The sequence below is a fragment of the Pollicipes pollicipes genome, unplaced genomic scaffold (assembly GCF_011947565.3).
Source record: "Pollicipes pollicipes isolate AB1234 unplaced genomic scaffold, Ppol_2.1 Scaffold_7261;HRSCAF=8764_pilon_pilon_pilon, whole genome shotgun sequence".
Classification (NCBI taxonomy): Eukaryota; Metazoa; Arthropoda; class Thecostraca; order Pollicipedomorpha; family Pollicipedidae; genus Pollicipes; species Pollicipes pollicipes.
The window spans coordinates 62,236,000-62,242,661 of NW_023597054.1; the positions used below are offsets into that span (position 1 = coordinate 62,236,000).

Below are 6,662 nucleotides of genomic sequence, written 5' to 3' on the forward strand. Positions count from 1 at the left end.
TGGGCGCGAGGCGAGACACGACGCAGACGCGCGGAGACGTGTTGGACACAACACCGTCTCAGCGCCGGCGACACCGGCGGCACTGCCACCGCTGCACGGCCGTCTCAGGAGAGGTCCGCGCTGCCGCTGCCGCTGCCGCCGCCGCTGCTGCAGCACAACAGCTCCCGTGGGAGGCCGCGCCGCGCCGCGCCGCGCCGGCGGCTGGCAAGGAAGGTGCGCCTCTACGCCGGCTCAGGCCCAGGCTCCGGACAACACCGCTGCACGACCGCGCAGCTCCGCGTGACACGACCGCGTCGATCCCCGCGGGCCGCGGACGGGTTCCGTGGCCGACCGGCGACAGGTCAGGTCGGAAGGACAGGTCCAGAGCGCGACAGGCCGGATCGGAAGGACAGGTCCAGCGCGCGACAGGCCGGATCGGAATGACAGGTCCAGCGCGCGACAGGCCGGATCGGAAGGACAGGTCCAGCGCGCGACAGGTCAGATCGGAAGGACAGGTCCAGTGCGCGACAGGCCGGATCGGAAGGACAGGCCCAGCGCGCGACAGGTCAGATCGGAAGGACAGGTCCAGCGCGCGACAGGCTGGATCGGAAGGACAGGTCCAGCCCGCGGCAGGCCGGATCGGAAGGACAGGTCCGGCGCGCGGAAGGCGGACGTCCAGGCGCCCGACAGGTCGGACAGGCGGGGCTTGAGCCAACGTTTGGTGCCACGTTCCCGGCGTGCGTTGGGTAATAAGCAAGGTCATCAGGCATATGCATACGGTGCATTAGCGTGGTGCCACCGAGCATGCTAGCACCTAGATGTATCACGGCACGCACCAACGCACGTGACGCAGAACAGAGCCTGGCTTTTATTAATGAGGTGGTTTGTGGGATTTCAATTAAGTTAAAACATCCCGGCATGAGGACGTAAGGATCACTACATCCCGGCATGAAAAATTAGATTTTCCCATCAAGTCGCACGCAATGCCCGGCCGCAGACTAAAATGACACAATTCCCCAATTTATTTCAGGCCGAGTCCAGCACGAAGTGGATTTTGGGCGTGCCCATGCGTTCGTTATTGGAATTCCTTCGGCTGTGTGGCCAGCGGCGCGCCGCACCGGCCAAACCAGGGACCGGCGACGGGATCCGCCCGCGGCGGCCTACGTAGGTCACAAGGTCGTGACCCGACACAAGGCGTGACAATAGCACGACAGCGCGACACCGGACCGGAAGCCGGCCAGTCGAGAGTTGTCACCCGCTGCTGTGACGCCGCGCGCCTGTGATGGCCCCCAGTGGCGCATACAGCAGTCACGCAATCGCTCAAATGGACGTGTACACAAACAGAAGGGCGGCGGACAGGGTACAGACGACGCGGCACATGAGGCCCGACAGGCGACAGGCGACTGCCCCTACTCTCGCAGCCGTGCAGGAACACACCGGCCCATTCGTGGCCCTGCCTGGGATCAGTTTCATGCGCACCCAGAAATACTTGGAGTCCAGAATGGGCCGGCTGCCTCGTCCGCGCACGGAGCCGCGCACCCAGCCACTAGGGGCTCGGGGCGCCCAGACCGGAGCTGACGGAGCCGGACCGGGGCTAGACCGGAGCCGACGGAGCCGGACCGGAGCGGGGCTGAGTCGGCCGGAGCCAGACCGAAGCCAGACCGGAGCCGGCCGAAGCCAGACTGGAGCCAGACCGGAGCGGGTTTAAGCCGGCCGGAGTCAGCCCGGAGCCAGACCGGAGCTGACGGGGCCAGGCCGGAGTGGGCCTGAGTCGGCCGCAGCCAGAACGGAGCCAGCCGGAGCCAGACCGGAGCCAGACCGGGGTCAGCTGGCGCGAGCCGCACATGCAGCCGCAGCAGCTGTAGCTGCATATAGTTGGGTGTATCCAGGATGCGGCCAACCGGGAGAGGCTGCACCCACACCCGGACGCGCCCCCAGCCAGTCTGGGGGTGGGGCGGAGCCGCGCCCGGCCCTGCTCGGTGGACCTCCTCGCCACGCAGGGGCTGAAGGACGGCGCGAGGTGCCGGCTAGCGTGACCACTGGTGTGTCGTGCGCGCTAATGAGGGGGCGTGTACGAGCGCCAGCGGCCGGCGTAATTATTTAAAGGGATGGTGTGTGCATTTCAGTAGTACTGTACCTTGCAGACGCCGAGGGGTCGACTCTTTAAGCTGAAAGTGTCCGCAGACACGGCTTAATACCGAATCGATTTCCTTTGAGCGACAAGTTCGAGGAAATGTGGGGCAGTTTTGCCGTGGCCGCGCGGGACGGCCGGCCCCAAAGACGGGGCTCGGCAGTCAGCAGCGGGCGGATGCGAAAAGCTCGGTGTGCTGCTTGGCGCCGCTCCAGCGCCGCTGTCGGCTCCTCCAACTTAACATGCAAACGGTCAAACCCGATGATCATTTGGCGGTAACGCATCCTGTCGGCGGCTTAACATTTCCGCACTCTCAGTTTCGAAGAGGCCATCATCACGTAAGTCCCGAAGCGTAAACGATCTGACGTTGCACTCGCCGCCCAGGAGAATCACCCGGCTAACGGGTCGTCAAAGGCTGTCCACGGCCAATTAAGCAGACAAAACATGCCATCACCTCTGCGCCACGCCTCGCGAGAGTGCATCTCGCGCCCGCTCGGACGCGTCTGCCGACAGCAGCCCCAAGGAACAACACCCACGCTGTGCTGTGGTGTTTATGTGCGCTGCAACCGAACCCACCAGTGGGGGACGCTCGAGCCCCCACGTAAATACTCAGCGTAACACAAGCCCCCAACACGCCTCCTCCCCAGCCGGCGCTGACAGGAGGCGCCGAGCGCGCCGGGCCCGGGCGCCGCCGTGACGGCCGTGACGGGTGACGGCCGTCACACGTGACGGCCGAGGTCGGGCTGTCCCGCGTCCATCAGCCTGACGCCCGGGCGCCGGCCGCCCCAGCCATTACACAAACAAACGGACGTCACGGCGACGGGACGCTCAGCCAACCGCGAGCCCCCCCCCCTCCCTCCCACCTGCGGACCGCCTGCTCGCCGCCAGAGTCGGAGCACCCCTCTCCGGTCCGCCGCCGCCCCATCTAAAGGGGCAGTGGACGACCGCGCTGGAGACGCTCCATTTGAGGCGGAGTCGGAGGGGCGGGACGGTCCCGTGGCTTGTGATGGGTGATTTAGGGTGTGCACAGCAGCCCCGGGACGTGGAAGGGGACTGGAAGTCTGCTGCTGGAAGCATGCGATGGTTTGTTTGCTCTCAGCTCCAGCAAGCTGTCGCCGGAAGGTTGAACTGAATGAGTGGACTATACCCCGATAGAGACGTTGCTGGGTGAGTGGGTTGCTGGGACGAGGGTAGGGGATGGTTCCCTCCGGGCATCACAAGGCGAGGTGAGTCGGTCCGCTGGATTACGCTCCGCCGGAAGCGTTTCCAGATAAGAGGTGACGCTGCTCCGCCTGCGGACATCGCCGACCGCCGGATCGGCCCGGCAAATCCAGCTCTGATCCCCAGCCGCAGGGCGGCTTTGGCACGTCCCGGCGTCCGGCGGCGGCGCACGGTGCCAGCATCCCATCCCCCCCAAAGCGTCCACCACTGGCAGTGGACGGCGCTCCACGGCCGCTCCGCTCGTCTCGACCGACACGGTCGGCTGGCGGAGCGCGCCGGCCGTGCAGAGACGGCGCCGAAGGCACGGCAGCGTGCCGCCGCTGCACGTGGTCCACGACAGCGCGCGGGGCCGCTGCCTCGTCTGCAGGCGCCCCAGCACGGCCGCCGTGGCCACAGCCTCACACCTGCGTGCCGCGGCGGCGGAGGCGATCACAGTGCCGCCCGCGCGTCGTCGAATCCGTCACCGAGCCGCGCTGTCGGCTGTGCATTGTGCAACACGACACCGTCATAAATTGCAGGCTAATCGGCGGCCATCTGGAGGGCGCGGGCAGGACCGGCTCCTCGCTCGGACGCCCACTGCCGCCCGCGGCGCGAGCAGGGTCCGCGGACGCATCAGGCAGGCGGTGAACACCGGCCGGGCACGCGGCGCGGGCGCGGCTGTTCTCGGACAAATGAGGTATAGACCGATGCAAATTAGCACACACGGAGCACACGACCGTATATAAATGCTCGCAGGAGCAGCGAAAGTTCTCCCAGGTCGGGGCTAGCCTTATTGGTTATTCCTTTCCAGTCAACGGCTATAAGGTCAATGCTAAACTTCCAGAAAGTTTGGGGTTCTTCCCCTGTCCTCCCGTGCCCAGGTTCCCGCGCCCTGTCCTCCCGTGACCGGGTCCCCGCGACCCTGTCCTCCTGCGACCAGGTTCCCGCGCCCCTGGACGCACGTGGTTCGTACTGGCACGCATGCAGGTTCATGCGGATTTAAGCTGGGGTCACTGCACAAAGTGCCTACACGGACGTGCCTGGGTGCACACTGAGCACGTACTGAGTCACGTGACCCTGGGGCGCACGGCAGCCAGACAAGCGCGCTGAGTTATGCCATACGATGGAGTGTCGAAGCGAAACGGGAAGGGTATTGAAACGTAGGACACACAGCGCATCCATTGGAGCAACGGGCGTGAGTCCATCACGATTGAATGATAACACGCGGACAAAGGGGCCTCCGACGGACACCCGCGGACACCCGAGGACAGGCGAGGGCAGAGACGGGTATACATGTATTCATAAGGACACCTTCTATAGGCACAGCTGGGCGAGCACGATAACATCGAGGTACGCAAGCGCGCGCACCGGTGGCCCTTCCCGCCCCCCCCCCCTTCCACGCGCGCCCGACGCTTATTCAATGCACCTGGCACAACGCACACACTCGACAAAAAGAGGCGCACTAGACGGCCTGTCGCAGCTGTCTTCGGACAAACAGAGAGGTTACAATCACAGACAGGCCCAGGCTGATAAGCGCGATACACAAGCTCACGCTTGGACACCTTTCTCACGCCTGAACGCCTTTTTCACGCGTGGACACCATTCTAACGCCTGGATACCTTCCTCACGCTAGGACATCTTTCAACCACCTCTGCACACGCGTAATCGCACGTACACGCGTGTCAACCTGTCCCACGGGCCCCGCCACCCGCTGCGACTATTGACGCAGACGTACTACCCATGTAACGACCGCAATCACCCCACGGACTGCTCGGTCGCAGAGCCGACACCATTCCCGGCCGGTATTGATAATTTCGCCACCCGTTCCGCCACCGTCACCCTTTACGAAGGCCATTTCGAGCGAGCCGGCGCCCGCCCCGCCCGCCGCCGCCAGTGCGAGGCGTGAAGACGCACTCGGCGGCGACCCACATCTGCCGGACAAATAGCGTGCGGGCGGCCCGGCGACGGCGCCTCTGCCACGCACCGCGTGTCTCCGTGAGCGGCTCCACAACGGCGGTGTGCAGCCGGACCGCCGAGCTGCTGGAACGGTGGTCAGGATGCTCGCCACGCCCGCCGCGGCCGTAAACATTAGCGCCGCGGCCATGACGGGATCCTCGAGCGACGGCCGTGGACGTGACGGGATCCCCGAGCAAAGGCCGCGGTCGAGACGGGATCCTCGGAAGACGGCCGCGGCCATGACAGGATCCTCGAGAGACGGCCGCGGCCGTGACAGGATCCTCGAGCGACGGCCGCGGCCATGACACGGTCCTAGAGAGACGGCCGCGAACGTGACAGGATCCTCGAGCGACGGCCGGGGCCGGACAGGATCCTCGAGCGAAGGCCGAAGTCGTTACGGGATACTCGGGAGACGGCCGCGGGCATGACGGGATCCTCAAGCGACCGCCGCTGACGTGACGGGATACTCAAGCGACTGCCGCGACTGTCGCGGGATATTCGAGCGATAGCCGGGGGCGTGACGAGATCCTCGGACGACGGCCGCGGACGCTCCGGCGATGGGCGCGCTCGGAGGTGGGACACTCACCTGGCGGAGACGGCCGCGCGGCGTTGCCCGGATGAGATGATCCTCGGCGCTGGTGGGTGGCACCTGATTCAAGGTGGGACAGGCAGAGGAACGCAACCGCCACAGCCGGGAGCAGGCGCTACACTGGCGAGCGGACGGGCCGGTGCGGCGATCTAGGGCTGGTCCGCGGGGCGGCGCTAGTGTCGCTCCGATGAGTGCATCTCCGGACCCCTCCCTCCCTCCCCCTCCGACAAGAAAGGGGATGAAGAAGACCAACGAATCGGATATTTAAGGCTTTGGCTGCCGTGTGACCGCGATAAATCGTCTTGAAGGTTGTGGCGCTCGTATTTGCCAAACTGCAGAAGGCGTTACGGAAATCATGCAGTCAGAAAGGAGTTTCGCGGAGCACGATTAACGCCTGGAATGAGCCCAAATAAAACGGGATTGGACCAAGGAATGAGCTTCGCGTAATCCCATCAATGTCCCGCGTTTGTCTGAGTTGCAGTCCCCCGAGAAGAAGACTCGCCAGCAGCGGAAATTTACAACGCCATGATTCAAACGATCTGTCGGTCGCCGCCTCTTAAATTCGGTGCCCCGTCCAAACTCATCCTAAATCGCCGCCAACGACCGGTCGGTCTCCGCAGACGAGTATCGGCTATTGCCAAAACAAATGCCAGCCGCCCGGGTCGCGCTGATAAGTGGTCACTGCACTCCCAGCGCGACGTAAATGAACCTCCCTCGTTAGCGCGCGGTGCGAGACGAGCGCCGTGACACTCGCGATGCGTCGGCAGCGACCTCGGCGCGGCCTCTCCGATCGCGCCGCTCCCGCTG

The 6,662-nt window shown here is 65.0% G+C and overlaps 1 protein-coding gene across 1 annotated transcript in view; it reads right to left on the minus strand.

Annotated features, from left to right (window-relative positions):
- LOC119111940 (fibroblast growth factor receptor-like 1) overlaps window positions 1–5,958 on the minus strand; it is a 33,479-nt gene extending 27,521 nt beyond the window's left edge. Inside the window, exon 1 of the mRNA XM_037235823.1 lies at window positions 5,853–5,958. The gene's annotated coding sequence lies outside the window, so the exon portion shown is untranslated. The remainder of the gene's footprint in view (window positions 1–5,852) is intronic.
- Window positions 5,959–6,662: the final 704 nt, after the last annotated feature.